The sequence below is a fragment of the Rhipicephalus microplus genome, chromosome 4, assembly GCF_043290135.1.
Source record: "Rhipicephalus microplus isolate Deutch F79 chromosome 4, USDA_Rmic, whole genome shotgun sequence".
In the NCBI taxonomy this organism is placed as follows: Eukaryota; Metazoa; Arthropoda; class Arachnida; order Ixodida; family Ixodidae; genus Rhipicephalus; species Rhipicephalus microplus.
In genome coordinates, this window is record NC_134703.1 from 135577973 (window position 1) to 135593080 (window position 15108).

The following is a 15108-nucleotide window of genomic DNA, read 5'->3' on the forward strand; positions in this document are numbered from 1 at the left end:
GAGAGACAGGAACAGCAAAAGCGCATACATAATGCATTTTCGGCCAACAGTCCATTCTTCTGAGCCTATCTTTTGGCTACAACTACTTATTATTGCCATTTTATTCACTAACCCCGCTAATATGACCTTTTATTTGTGATTTAAAAACATCAGGGAAAGAATTTATATCACTGCCATAATAGGCATCATCGAAATTACAAATGAGATCCAACACTCTGCTACCCTACTCCTTCAGGATTCGGACGTCTACTAAGAATCTGTTCTCTCCGCTACAGACCGCTGCAGCCCAGGTGTTCCAGCCGAGCAGCTTTCTCCCGTGTGCAACCACGCTCGTGTCAACACGAGCCAACCTCCTGTGCCTCCCCTGTGCCTGACTGCGCCGGCGCTGCATGGCTACCAAGAAGTGGCTCTCGGCGCCTGCGCTACGTGGCTACTCGAAGATCGACATCGACTCGCTATCATCGTCTTGTACGACCTTTAGCGGCCTGTCATTCGCACGTGGAGCGCTACGGCGCGTGGTCACCCCTGCGCCTGCGCTGGCCTCATCGGAGGTTATATAAGGAAGTCCCCAGCGCACCCGAACCACTTTTGAGCAGCGGCCGTAGGATTCGGACGTCTACTAAAAATCTGTTCTCTCCGCTACAGGTTGGTTCTTGTACTATTACTTCCGCTCGTGTTGCCTACTAACATACGGCTGCTGCTCATAAGTGTTGCCTTCTGGTTTCGCTTGCACACTATGCCTACTAACACCGAACTTACTAAGAAAATCGAGCACCTTGATTCCCTGCTTCATGCTAAACTTGACAATCTTGTTGATGACCTTGTGTCTAAAATATCGAAAAAATTAGAAGATCAGGGAATAGGCAATCTTTCTGCACTTGCCGATAGTGTACGTTTCATCAGTGACCAATATGATTCAGTGCGCAAATCTGTAGATGAGCTGGTGCAGTCAAACAAAGCACTGAGGGCAGAAAATGACGAGTTAACCAAAAAGATTGCAGATTTGGAGCAATACAGTAGGCTCAATAACATTGAAATCAAAGGTGTTCCATGTACACAAAGCGAGGACTGCGCTGTTCTTTTGAAAACCATTGGACAAGTGATTGAATGTCCCATTTCATCGACAGATATTGATGCAGTTCATCGCGTCGCCAGTAAAACAGCTGACAAGTGCATCATTGCGCGCTTTTGTTCACGCGAGAAGAAAAATGAGTTCCTTCGCAAAGCGCGTAAGGCACGACTGCGTGCTTCCCAGTTAGGTTTATCCGGAAGTAATGACAATCCAATCTTTGTCAATGAACATCTTACCATTGCCAATAAAAAGCTGTTTAGTAAAGCGCTTGTTCTAAAAAAGGAAAAGAAATGGCGGTTCCTCTGGACAGAGAATTGTCATATCAAGGCCTGCAAGACAGAGGACAGCAGGGTATTTTGGATTAATACGGAATCTGATCTCAACTTATTCACGGGACGTTGACAAATTCGGTTCACTTTTCCTAACTAATTAGCTTTCGTCGTGTATCATCATGTCGTTGCTTCCTTTCGAGGAAACTAAATCCCTCCTTGCTAATTCTACTTGTTCATCGCTGCACATCAATGCGCGTAGTTTGCGAAAAAACTACGATAACATTATTGGATTCACTGACTTACTCTGTCATTCCTTTTCATTTTTATGTATTACTGAAACATGGCTAGGATCTTGTGATGGCAATCTGTACGGATTTTGATTGTTTAACTCTGAATATTGTCACCGTGATTCGGGTCGCTATGGCGGCTCGGCCATATTTATATCGCCCGAGATAAAGTACAAGCGCAGGACTGACCTATCTTTGAATATTCTGAACTGTGAATCTGTATAGATCGAGGCTGCCTTCCCCTCCTCTGTTAATCTAAATAAAGTGATCATTGCATGCATTTACCGTTCTCCATCTTCGTCTATTCCGCATTTTCTACATAATTTAGCTGCTGTACTCGACATTATCACCGCAGAAAATAAGCAAGTTGTTTTGGTTGGTGATATCAACATTAACCTAATGGATACAGATAACAACAGCACCATAGCATATAGTGATTGTTTTCTTGGCTTCGGGCTTGAATACTTAATTTCAACCTCTACTCGATTTTCACCCACTGGAACAAGGACGCTCATTGACCCCGTATTAAGCAATTTTTCGCCAACCCCTAGTGCAGGAGTCATTGATGTGTGCATCACTGATCATCATCCTGTCTTTGTAACTTTCACCGTAAATCTACCTCGCCTTAGCACGTGCCATTTCACGTCAACCTTCGATCAGGAAAACTTTATCAAGGTTATTCAAGGCTCTGAGTGATCTTCCATTAGCACCTTAGAAAATCCTGAAGAAGCACTCCCTATTTCTTAAAGCTGTGTATGCAAACACTAAAACTGTTAAATGCAAGAAAATATATAGGTTTCAACGTAATCCCTGGTTAACTCAAGCCTTGTTAACTAGTATGCGGAAAAAAGATAATCTCTACAGGAAAACAAAAAACAGCCATTTAATGTGAATTCGAGACTCAAGTATAAAAAAAAAGTAAGATGTTGAATAAACTGCTGAAAAAATCAAAACGACTTTATTATGAAAAAGAATTCTGTAAAGCAAGAAATGACCCAAAGAAAAAATGGAAACTTTTCAATGACTTTTTAAACAGACCTCAGGTTAGTAATGTCATTGATAAAATTAGGTATAAACAGCAAATCTGTACTGAGTCCTCTGACATAGCCGAGTCTTTTAGTGATTACTTTTATGAAGTATAAATTGATAGGTCCAAAGTATCCTCGTAAACCCTTACCCGCTGTATCCATTCATGCTTTCTATTTCCTGTTACCATTGACGAAGTCTATTCTACAATCCTGAGTCTAAAAAACTGTAGCGCTGGACTAGACAATGTATCGGCGTTTCATTTAAAACTTGCTGCTCCAGACATCTCAGAAGTCTTAAGCATTATAATTAATGTCATTTTTAAACATGGCATATTTCCGAGCTCACTGAAAAAAGCCAAGTTAATCCCAGTACACAAAAAAGGTGATACGACAGATGTCCGTAACTACCGCCCTATTTTTATTTTGTCTTCCATCAGCAAACTTGTTGAAAAATTACTTGCAAAACGTAATAACAAGTACCTCAATAAATTTAAGCTGCTAAAGCCTTGTCAATTCGGTTTCCGGGCTGGTAGTTCTACGAATTTAGCATTGCTATCATTAACTGATTTCTTGAAAACGTCCATCGACAACGGTAATTTCACAGGGTCTGTATTTCTTGATTTCACGAAAGCCTTTGATACCATTAGTCATAATATTTTATTTAGCAAATTAGAGTCCTTGGGTATCGCTGGCCCATCCTTGACCTTCATAAAAAACTACCTTCTTGATCGTGAACAATCAGCCTGCATTGGGGGCGTTTATTCTAGTGTTAAAATAATTAATCAAGGGGTCCCACAGGGTTCTATTCTTGGACCCTTACTGTTTTGTATCTATATTAAGGATTTGCCTGACTGCCTTGGAGATTCTAAAGTTATTCTTTACGCTGATGATACGACCATTTCCATGTCGCATAAATCATTACCTACTCTGATCAATATGTTGAACAAAGAACTGACTAATGTCGTTGAATGGTGTCGCTTAAACAACTTAATTTTAAACCCGCTCAAAACTCAGTTTATGGTTTTTAAAACATCACAAAAATGCTACCTTTCATTCCACAAGTGTTCATTGAAAATCATTTCATTCCTGCGTCTAACTGTGTGTGTTTTCTGGACGTAAAATTAGACCCTCATTTCAAGTTCACCAATCATATTCTTTACGTCAAACAAAAAACAGGATTTGGTATAAGATCACTCATCAAATCTCGTCCTTTTTTTTTCATTTGAAGCCTTATTGTCTTTATACTTTGCCTTCATACATAGTCACATCACCTATGACATTACATCATGGAGAAATACATATAACATTCATATTTCTTCTGTACAGGACATTCAGAATCAGGCCATTCGCATTATTAACAACAGTTCATCTTATTCTAATGCTGCCACACTCCTTCAGGCTAACTGTATTCTTACTGTGTCTGGCTGAGTTAATTTTCACTTAATCATATTATTATATAAACAACTTAACAAACAGCTTGTGTTTGATTTAATCGATGCTAGTTTACTCACTAACACCAATAGCACTAGATTCGCCCATAGTCAAGACTTCCTTTTACCTAAATGAAACACCAATTACGGCAAAATGACGTCCGCCTTCGCGGTCATTAAATTGTGGAATAACCTGCCCTATACACTAAAATCATCGTCATCTTTTCATGCATTCAAACGTGATCTTAAAAACTTCATCTTGCATAACTAGGTTGACAACGATGATTACTTAACGATTCTTATGTATCCGGGCATGAAATTGGAAAGACTTTGCAAATTTAGGTTATTGCTTTATGGCGTGATTATGTTTTACTTGTATAACTTATTACTATTGTTCTTGTGTCGCATTCTGACTGCCGTTTTTGTTTACTTGATGTTATTTTATGTAAGTTCACTGTTTACTTTTCACATGTGTTGCGTATTTTTCGTGCTGTTATAATTAATAATTTTACTGTTATTGTTAACCGAGGGTCGCACTGCAGTCGCTTGACTTTGGGAGCCTCGTCTGCATACTACATTCTACGAATTTTGTATTTTGGATGAAAGAATAAACTGAATAAACTGAATAAACAAAAACAGAGACGTCTTCATTATAATCACCGGAGAAAATGTGTGTTGTAATTGCTTGTTTTTTTTTAAGATGACACATGACACCAGCACAAGCGTTTCTGGGAAGCATCTGTGGATGGACATTCATATCCTTTGCAAAAGCAACTTATGATAATAGAATTACAGTGCAAAGTAATTTTTCTTACTACAATAGCTTTGCTGCCCGCTGGCTTTAAAATAAATTTGTGAAACTTTTGTGTACTAAGAATATATGGTGAACTGTTCTCACGTTGTTCAAGCTGGACAAGTCGTACCACTGTCTAAACATTTCTTTGTACAACCCTCCCATAAAACACTTACACTTCTACCTAATACTGTCTAAAATTCAATTGTTCATAAGTGCCAAGAGCTGATAATCACATGTTAATGATGACATGTCAAGCAATGTTTCTTAAGCCAACATGCCAGAAGCACTTGTCTTGGTTAAGACAGAAACTGGACAGGTTTGATTGACACACTTTCCTTGTTTTATGACTTCTCTTTGTAAGCTTCCATGTTTACCAGATGTCAAGTGAGGACTTACCATGTGTAAGTTTGTTTTGCAGACACCAGGAAAGGAGTTCCCACACCCAACGCTGCTATACACAGGTGGCGACCAAATTTTCTCGGATTCTATGTGCGACAAATGCGAAACTCTATGTGTTGCTGTGGTTGACTTCACGTCTGGAGTGTTGCTACTTTTTGCTATGTACTGGGCTTTCAACATTGAATAGGTGTCATCTGCAAAAAATACCTGTGCTTGCTGGAGCACCTTATGGGTGTCAAAGGTTCCCTGCAAGCGAATTCCCTGCAAGCAAAAGCGATGGCAACCCAGCAAAGTACAAGGGCTGCGCAAGGAGACTGCAAGGAATTAGGTGGTGTGGCATGTTCACTCTCGGTGTTCAAGAGCATCATGGTCAGGCTGTTTTTTAAGGCCAAAGCTTTTAAGGGCCTGAAAATGTTTTTCAAAGTTGTTTATTGATTTCAATGACCATTTGATTTTACGTACATTTGTGGACTGATTACAAATATGCGATAATTTTCATTGTGCAGCAGAGAGTTTTTAGTGTGTAATTTTGGGAGCCACACTTTGCCTAAAGTGAGGGAGCTGCAAAGTAAATAGGCACACCAGAACGAAAAACAAAAATGGATGTTTTAGGCACGTTTGAACAAATGTTGTGTCATGTTGAATATTTGTGACTGATATCCCAGCTTCACGTATTCATTGGCGAAAGTTCAACATACCATGAAGTTTATTCAATGGCGTTTGCAAAATTTCATTCGTGTTTTTTTTTTTTTTGGCATTCATACGCACGTATTCACTTTGTAACTCAGTTTAGCGAAATTGTGGCTCCCAAGAAGTAAATGAAATGTTTGATCTTTTCAAAACTATGTATTATACTAACAAAATATTTGCATACTTGAAATCTACATACAAATGCACATAGACTCAAAAAGTTTCGTCTCAATTGATAAAGAAAAAAAAATTTCTGGACCAATATCCCCACTTAAAACTAGAATTCAGTATTTTTCTTTTTTTCTTTTTCAAATGTTTTGTGTGATAATGGTTTAATGTAGCTTCATTAGAGTTGATCATATGACAGCATGTTACACTGTGTTACACTGCACTTCGCTCTCTTTATGTTGTGAATGCAAGTCAGTTTTTCTCTTTTTTTATTGTTCAGAGAAAACTGTGTGAAAGGCTTTTTTTAACCATCTCAACTGTGCATTCATTTAGATTGGCTGTTGCATAATGCACCTACTCATGTGGTCACAAGGTTTTGTTATCCTAAATGAAACATTCATGGCTGAAATGCGTGGCACGGGAGTTGAACATATGACAGCATAATGCACAGTGTACACTGTTCTCTTTTTGTTGTGAATGCAACTCAGTTTTTTCTCTTTCTCTCTTTGTTCATAAAAAACTACTTCCGAAAAAAACTCAGTTTTCTTCTCTCTCTTTTTGTTAAGAAAAACTACATGTGTGAAAGGCCTTTTCTTTTTACCCATCTACAGTGCATTTGTTTAGGTCAGCTGTTGCATGATGCACCCACTCTTGTGGCCACAAGGTTTTGTTATCTTAAATGAAACATTCATAGCTGAAACGTGTGGCATGGATTTTAAGAGGTTGTTGGGTTGAATTTTCACTTTGAAAGAGCAAGCAAGATGGATGCTCATTATTGCAAATTTTAATTGTCATTGTAGAATGTTACTGCCGATGCCTGACTATTCCTGAAGTGCTTGTTGCTGTGTTGATGCGCTCTTGTGTTTTGAAACAATCAAGTTGTTTTGTGATATTTAGTATAAACAATACTCACACCTAGTCAAACATAGACAAGACTAAAAATGTGTTGTAGTTTGACGGCTTTTTAAAGGTAGTCATTGGCATATTTGTCACGTAGCAGTACAGTGAGAAGTTTCTTGTGCAGGGTATAGGCAGGGCGCCTTTTCAAAGCTATTTAGTGGTTTTATTCGTCTGTATTCTAGTATGTGACGGCATTCTTAACTTTAACTACTATAAATGTGTTAGAAGTGTGCAGAAAGCTCGCCACAAGTTATTTAATGTTACTACATACTGGTAATTCTGCTGTGATGTATGGTTATTCTTTAATAAACAAAAACTTTACGCTTTCCAAAACGTTTTGCGCTTTCGGATATGTACGGCAGCAAGCGTAAGTCGACAAAGACTTGGAGGTGGTTCTGAAATCTAAACTGAGGAGATTTTAATAATTGACGACATCTTCAATTTAGCACTAAAAAGGCAAACACTTGAGAGGCAACAGGAGCTATTTTTACTGATGCTTTTGACTTTTTAAGTGCTAAAATGTGGATGCCGTCAAGTGTTCACCAACTTGTCTAGCAACAGGTTCTTCTTGAGTTTCATTGATGTCAGAAAGTTTTCAAGCACTTTGTGGCCATGGTACCTCGAAAAGAGTTCCACTGGGTATGAAAAGGTAGGGGCACAAACTCCATCATAGTCGTGCATAACACCGCTAACTTTCTGTAGTGGTCAAATGACTATCCTAAGAGAGGTCATGTCGCGTGGTGAGAAGTGTCTTAATGACTACCGTGAAGTAGTTGTATCAACTCCAACGAGTGTCTCTTCCAACTCCAAGTGTCTCATCATAGAACGCTTCTGCTTTCTGCTCCTAGCAATTTTATCGAGTTTTCAGTTTTTCCGGGAGATGCTGCACCCCGTCCCAGGGTAACGGACGCGGAGTCTTCCACTGACCCACCGCGTCAGAGGTCTGCCATGACGAGCTGCTCGTTAAATCAGCGCGCCTTGCCCAGAACTACTGATGACTACTGCCCAATGGCTATGAACGCGGACCCTTCTGCAGCACTGACCGACCAGAGATCAACTTACGCAAGCTTGTCGCGGAAACGAAGCACCTGCAAGCTTGTCGTGGAAACGAAGCACCGAAGACGCGGAACTGTACTTGGCCTCTGGCGACGACTCATCGGATGACAGCTTCGACACCGTGAGAAGCAGGAAGGCCAAACGAAGAAACATGAAGCCATCTTCATTATCGGCGACGTTAACTGGGCAGTCAAAAGAACTACACTGGCTGTACACCATCTTGTTCGTGCGGGAGGACCCCTCCATGAGCCTCCGAGCAGTAAACAGGCAAGCTCTTTCTATGCACTTTGAGGGGCTTGCGCCAAACAAAATAAAAGATTTTCATTTGAACATACGCAAGTCTTGCCGTAGACACGATGACTGCCAGTCCCTCAGACAAGCTACGCAGATTATCGGATGTCGCAGACATGAAAGTCTGACCGATAATTCCAATGGATGGTACCGGCTATGACATTATTCTGTGACATCAATTTGGCGATCGCGATCTCGGATCTTCCAATTTTTTTAAACCAGCGAACGAGGAAGTTGTCACAACGAATTTACATCTTCTCGGAAACACCTGCTGTGTAAAGATGATGTTCAAAGGAGATTCTATTCTGTCACATGTCTAGGTGGGATATTTCCGACATCCTGTTCGGCCATTTGTTCCAAAACCTCTTCAGTGCCATAAATGAATGAAAATCGAACATGTCAAGGGTGTAAGCACGATCACCACAGTATGCCCACGATGCGCTGAGACACACACTGCAGACGCATGTCAGTCAACAAGTCTGAAGTGTGGAAACTGTGACGGTTCACATAATTTTTCTTCCAAGAAATGCCCGGGGATAAAGAAAGAAATTGCCATTATCAAACAAATGGTGAGAGACAATTCATCGCACAGAGAGGCTGCTGAAAGGATACGACGAAGAGACGTCGTAGAAGGCGTGCAGTACAGGGGTTGCGAGTAACGCATCTTATTCGAACACCAGGAAAATAGTAAGCACGAAGCGAAATTAGGTGGAGAAGCCCATAGCTGTGGATGTCTGGCCTACACTTCCTCATACGCAGCCAGTGAAAACGCGTCCTCCTAGGCTTCCCCGTCCTACAGCTTCCTCCGAGCCTACATTCGTTGAGGATGTGTCAATGGTAGATCCACAGATTATCTCGATGCTACGATCCCTTGTCGCTGTCATTGCAGACCTACTGAGAAGCCTAGGAGCTCCAACTGCTCGAAGTGGCCTACAGGCGCTGGACGCGTTGAGCCCAGTCCTCGCCGCATCACGTAGAACCATGGCAGGAGATCAACAATCGTTCCGCAAAGAGGTCAGAGAAGCATCAGTTATCTAGTGGAATGCACGGGGACTTGGATCACGGATTTTCAGTTTTCGTCAGTACGTGTTCTTGAACTATTTCCCAATCATCGTAATTTGTGAACCAAACTTAGAATAAATCAGACTATTAGGATACGTATCAACTCTGTCCCAAACCTGCAACGCAAGCAGCAAAGCTTTTGTGTACACTCACCGCGAGCTTACTTACATTATTCATCCCGCGCCACCACTACAGGACGAAAACCAGTATGTTTGCCTAACTGTGAAGCAAGAAACCCTCCCCTTCACATTAGTGTGTGTTTACCAATCCCCTTCAGCTTGTTTTGATCGAAAAAGTCACAGCTATGCCGGAAAGGTGAAGCAATGAACGTGATAGCAACAAATTCAAGCAGAATGGAAAGCAAATCAAAACATGCTCCCCGTTCCTCACGCACAAACGACGCACAAAACGTGCTCACAGGCACAAATGCACGTCAATAAGCGCCTCATTTGTTACTTTTCTGTGTCTGAAGAGCACCCGCTTTTCGCAAACGGAGACGGCAATGATTTGAGTGACCTTTGTGCACCCAGTAACTACAGCAGAACCGTTCTAGGTTAAGCCCGAGGCCAACCAAAACGTGCGACCTTCGCCTCCTCGCCGCCGCGAGATAAGGGTGCGTGAGGGAGCGTCACTCCCCTTCGTTAAGCCGGGCAAAGTGCGCGTAGGAGATATGAGTGGGTGCCGGCGCGCGATGTGGCGACGCGCGCTCATTGCGCCATCATGCTGGTAATGCTGAAAACGCAATTTTCCCCCGACATGCTCGTGAGCAGCGGTAGGTGGTAGATATAAGTAGCTTGCCGTTGGAACGGTGAAGGATATGCTCCGAGGTGGCTCAGTCTTTAACGCCTGGCTTTTACGAAGCAGAGGTCCCACGTTCGATTCCGCGCGCCGGAGTGTTTTAAAGACGATAGTCCTTCTTGGGGAACTCCGACGCAAAAATTTTGGTCTGTCTTTCTGTACATTTGTCTGTTTGTCCACCCTAAACGGTACCAGGTATTCTGAAGGCACCAGCCGATAGCCCAAACGGCTGACCCCATCCGCAGCGCCCACCAATGTTGCTCAAGATTCAGCGTTCATACTAGTGCGATTGTCAATTAAAAGCTTGGCCCCGGATCTGCAAGGTACATTGCAAATGCCGCCGAAAGACGATAGTCTTGCGTCTGGAGAGAGTGAGCAAAACATTTGTTTGATGTTCTGTGCAAGAAAATTGGTGAAAGGTATTCTGGAGGCGCTGCGTTAGAGTGCCTCAAGCGTGCAGCAGGGGCGAACGAGCACATCGAGACACGATAGACGCGAGCGCCATCTGCCTCTTATCATCGAAAACGAAGGATGGCATGCGCGCCTGAGGAGAAACATGCGTGCCATTCTCGGAGGCGATAAGGTGTACAACGAAAAGCGACGGGTAGGTGCCACCACCATGTCGTTTCAGCAACGCATTGGTAACACTTGCCATTTTGAGCACCGCGTTGCACTGTCAGCGCAGCGTCTTTAACGCTACGGCCCTTATAATTACTTGTGTGTGCCTTCTCTAGTATAAATGCACACACACAAAACATCGACGTGTTGTTATGGTACCTCATATATGCGCAATGATTGCTTTTTAATCGACAATCGCACAAGTATGAACGCTGAATCTTGAGCAATACTGGTGGGCGCTGCGGATGGGGTCGGCCGTTTCAGGTATCGTTAAGGGCGGACAAATAGAGAAATGTACAGACAGACAGACAGACAGACAGACAGACCAAAATTTTTCCGTCGAAGGTCCCCAAGAAAATTGACTATCACCTTTCAAAAGCAATTATTGCGCATATCCGAGGCACCATAACAACACGTATATATTCTGTATGTGTGTCTTTTACTAGAAAAGGCGTACAAAAGTAATTCTAAGGACCATAGCGTTTATCACGATGCGTTGACCATGCAACGCTTGCACGAAAGGACGACTGCTTCCAGCGCTTTGCTAAGACGACACGGTGGTGGCATCTACCCGTCACCTTGCGTTCTATACCTTATCACCTCTGAGACGGGCGCGCACGCACGTCTCAAATCTGCGTGCTTCGCTTTCCAAAAAAAAAAACTGCCATATAGCGCTCATGTCTCACGTGTGAAGTGACTTGATGTGCTCGTTCGCCTCCACTGCACGCTTGAGGCACTCCAATGGAGCTCCTCCAGAATACCATTAACCGATTTTCATGCGCAGAACATCAAATAAATGTTTTCTTCACTCTCTCCACATGCAAGACCATCGTCTTTCGAGGACATTTGCAGATTAACGTGCAGATACGGGGCCAATTTTTTCTCTGGATTTTTTCTTTCTTGCGTTTTCATATATATATAGATACATATAAATATACGGTGCATGGCATAGACGGTGCTGGCAAAATATACGGTGCTGGCAAAATCCAGCCGAGAGTTTCCATACAATTGCTATCGCAATGAAAGACTGAATGACAAACTTGCGAGCGTACCGGGTTCATGGATAATTACAGGGGACTTCAACGCCCACCACCCTATGCGGGGAAGCTCAAAAGTCAATGTCACAGGCGGGAAACTGGCTTTATTTGGGTCGGCCCATGAACTTTCCCTACTTAATAATGGGAGCCCTACATTTATACTAGGGTCCACGTACAGCAGCTGCTTGGACCTGACATTTGTGTCCCGCTGCGTCGCCACAAGCGCCAAGTGGTTTTTAGACATCGAGACACATGGTAGCGACCATATCCCCAGTTATCTCAATATCAAAGGCTTCGCCAGGGGTCAACCGCCGAAAACCATGCGGAGGATAGATTTGTCTGCATTCATAACCAACATAGACGCATGTGCAAAGGGCTTATCTTCTCGCATTGAGCAAGCGATCAAAGAAGCAGTGCAGAATGCGATGTGCACGCTGACTTGCTCTTCAAGGCCCTCAGAAATGGATGTGGAGTTAGAGCGACTTCGTGCGATTCGTCGACGTGCAGAGCGCAGATGTGGGCGCACAAAAGTCCGTTGACGATTTGCGCGTAGCAAGGCGCATGCAGAAGAAGATCCAGCGCCGTATGGATAAACTGGAGTTCCAATGGTGGACGAAGTTTTGCGATTCTCTAGACCCTCGCAAACCGCTCTCTCAAATATGGCGGCGAACCCGTGCGAGGTCTACGCACATTTCTCGAACAACGTTTTCTGTTTAAAGCCATGGCACTTTTCCAACGTAGAAAGGACATCGAGATAGCGGAAGATTTTTGTAAGAAGATTGCTGGCCCATCACATTGCACAGGGTCGTTACTGCTGCTACCGCACCACACTCCCTTGATCCGTGCGTTGAAGTGTGGCAGCTTGGGCTAGTTGGTATGGCATGACGATAGTTATAGCGCGAGAACAAAACGACGGCAAAGAGACAAGAAGGACACGAAGAACACGAGCGCTAACTTCCAACTGGGTTTATTGCGCAGAGCGCGAAAATATATAGAGAAGACAGTAACCATGCGACAGCAAACCATATGGCCCAAAGAGCAGAACACGAGTAAGAGAAAAAAGGACACGAGTAAGGGAAGAAGTGAATGGAAGAAGCCCGTAGCTTTATTTCGCTCTCCTAATTCAGTTATTATATTGAGTTCGGGATCTTTTTACAGTGTGTGCGGTGGGTGGACTGTCTTCAGAGTGGCAGCTAAACTTCGGTGAGTCGGAGTTTCACTACGCATCGCGATCAGAATTGCCCCTTAGCGGGCCCGTGCCTCATACCTGGCAAAGCCCGGGTATGGGGGACAACGAGATGCCGCTAGCGCCAAGCGGAGCACCACTTATCCATTCCGCACGACTTCAAGTTGCTGCAGGCTCAGCAACAATATCGACGTCCCATACAGAGAACAGGGAGGCCTCGCAGTGTAAGAAGAGGCGTACAGAGGAGGAAGAAGAGGTTGACAACGATGACGCTACATCGACGTACTCCCTTAATGACATGACACAGATGGATACAGAAGCACCAAAGGAAGACGAGGGAGCTTACACAGTGGTCACCCATCACAAGAACCAAGCTACGGGGATACCGGTGGTGTTCAGACCAATCGCTGCCGAGGACTCCTTCTGAAAGGTGAATTCCAATCGCATGGCATCTGAGATAATCTCTGCTATTAATGAGAAAGTGACATCATCAAGAATCGACAGAGACGGAAGTTTTTGTGTTGGAGTACGGTCTTCGTACTCGGCAAACAAGTTGCTGCTGATCAAGAGTCTGGTTGGATTGCCTGTACATGTGATGATACCTCAGTCTTACATGAAGACCCTAGCAAAGATAAGAGATGTTGCACTCGAACACACTGATTATGACCTACTGGAATATTTTAAAGATGCTGGAGTAATCTCAGTCACACGACAAAAGAGATGGGCAAGAAATGAAGATAGAAGTGCCACAATTCAGCCCATACGTAATGTAATACTCCAGTTTAGACATGACGTGCCATTGCCAAAAAGAGTTGCTCTCGACTTTACGGTTCAAACTGTCGAGGAATACATTGAGCCGGCGGTAAGGTGTTACAGCTGCCAGAGATATGGGCATAAGGCTAAGACTTGCAGGGGAACCAAGAGATGCAAGGTATGGGCGGGTGCACATGATTACAAAGAATGCACCTCGAAGCGTCAACCTAAGTGTGCCAACTGTGCTGGACCACATCCGGCGTCGTTCTCAGGCTGCTCTTGAAACCATTTGGCATCAGCGGCACAAAGAGAGAGAATTGTAAAAGGGTACCACAAGATCCAGCACCGAATGCGGATATAGTCGAAGATGTTCCTGCGGCACAAAGAAATGCAAAACAGTGGCGCCACGCCTCTTACTCGGAAGTATTGAAGCACTCAGCACCAAAACATTGCGTTGGCAAAGAAGTCTGGGCCCAGAAACATGCTGAAGTGGAACTTTCTGCCGGGCCAGACACAGCCAAGGAGCCACTGACTACCAAAGGGAAGGGTTACAGCAGCTTGCTGAGGAAAAATTCTTCAAGAAATGCGATCTCGGCGGAGACAGCCGGAAACGAGCAAGTCATTTTGCCAATAATCTTTGCGGCTCTTAAAGTAATTCTACGATCCCAGCTACAAGCAGGTTCTTTACCAGAAGTGAAATTGCTGCTAGATGTTGAGCATCTTGTCTTGTCGTAATCATGGCTACCGGACTATCTAACTGGCACAAAGAAAGTGCAATATTCCAGTGGAATTGCAACGGTTTGCAGAATAAGAGTGGAGATTTTCGGAAATTCATCGCTCAGCACGGGTTTCCGATTTTGTGTATTTCCGAAACAAGAGTATCCACTTACTTTCGCTTGTCCAATTATGTAGTGTACCAAGCAGAACGTCCTGTTGCAAAAAACAGAGTGATGTGAGTGAGACGCGATATTCCATCGACACTTGTGGCTACTTCAAAAACAGATGCGCCGGAATTTGTTAGATGCAAGGTGAAGTTTGGTAACGTTACTGTAAAAAACAGAGTGATGTGTGTGAGACGCGATATTCCATCGACACTTGTGGCCACTTCAAAAACAGATGCGCCGGAATATGTTAGATGCAAGGTGACGTTTGGTAACGTTACTGTAACTGTAGTTAGTGTTTACGTGCACCCTCAAGCAACTGTTTCATACGCAGAGTTTGCTGCAGTGTGTAGATCTGCCCATTATCCCATAATTATATGTGGT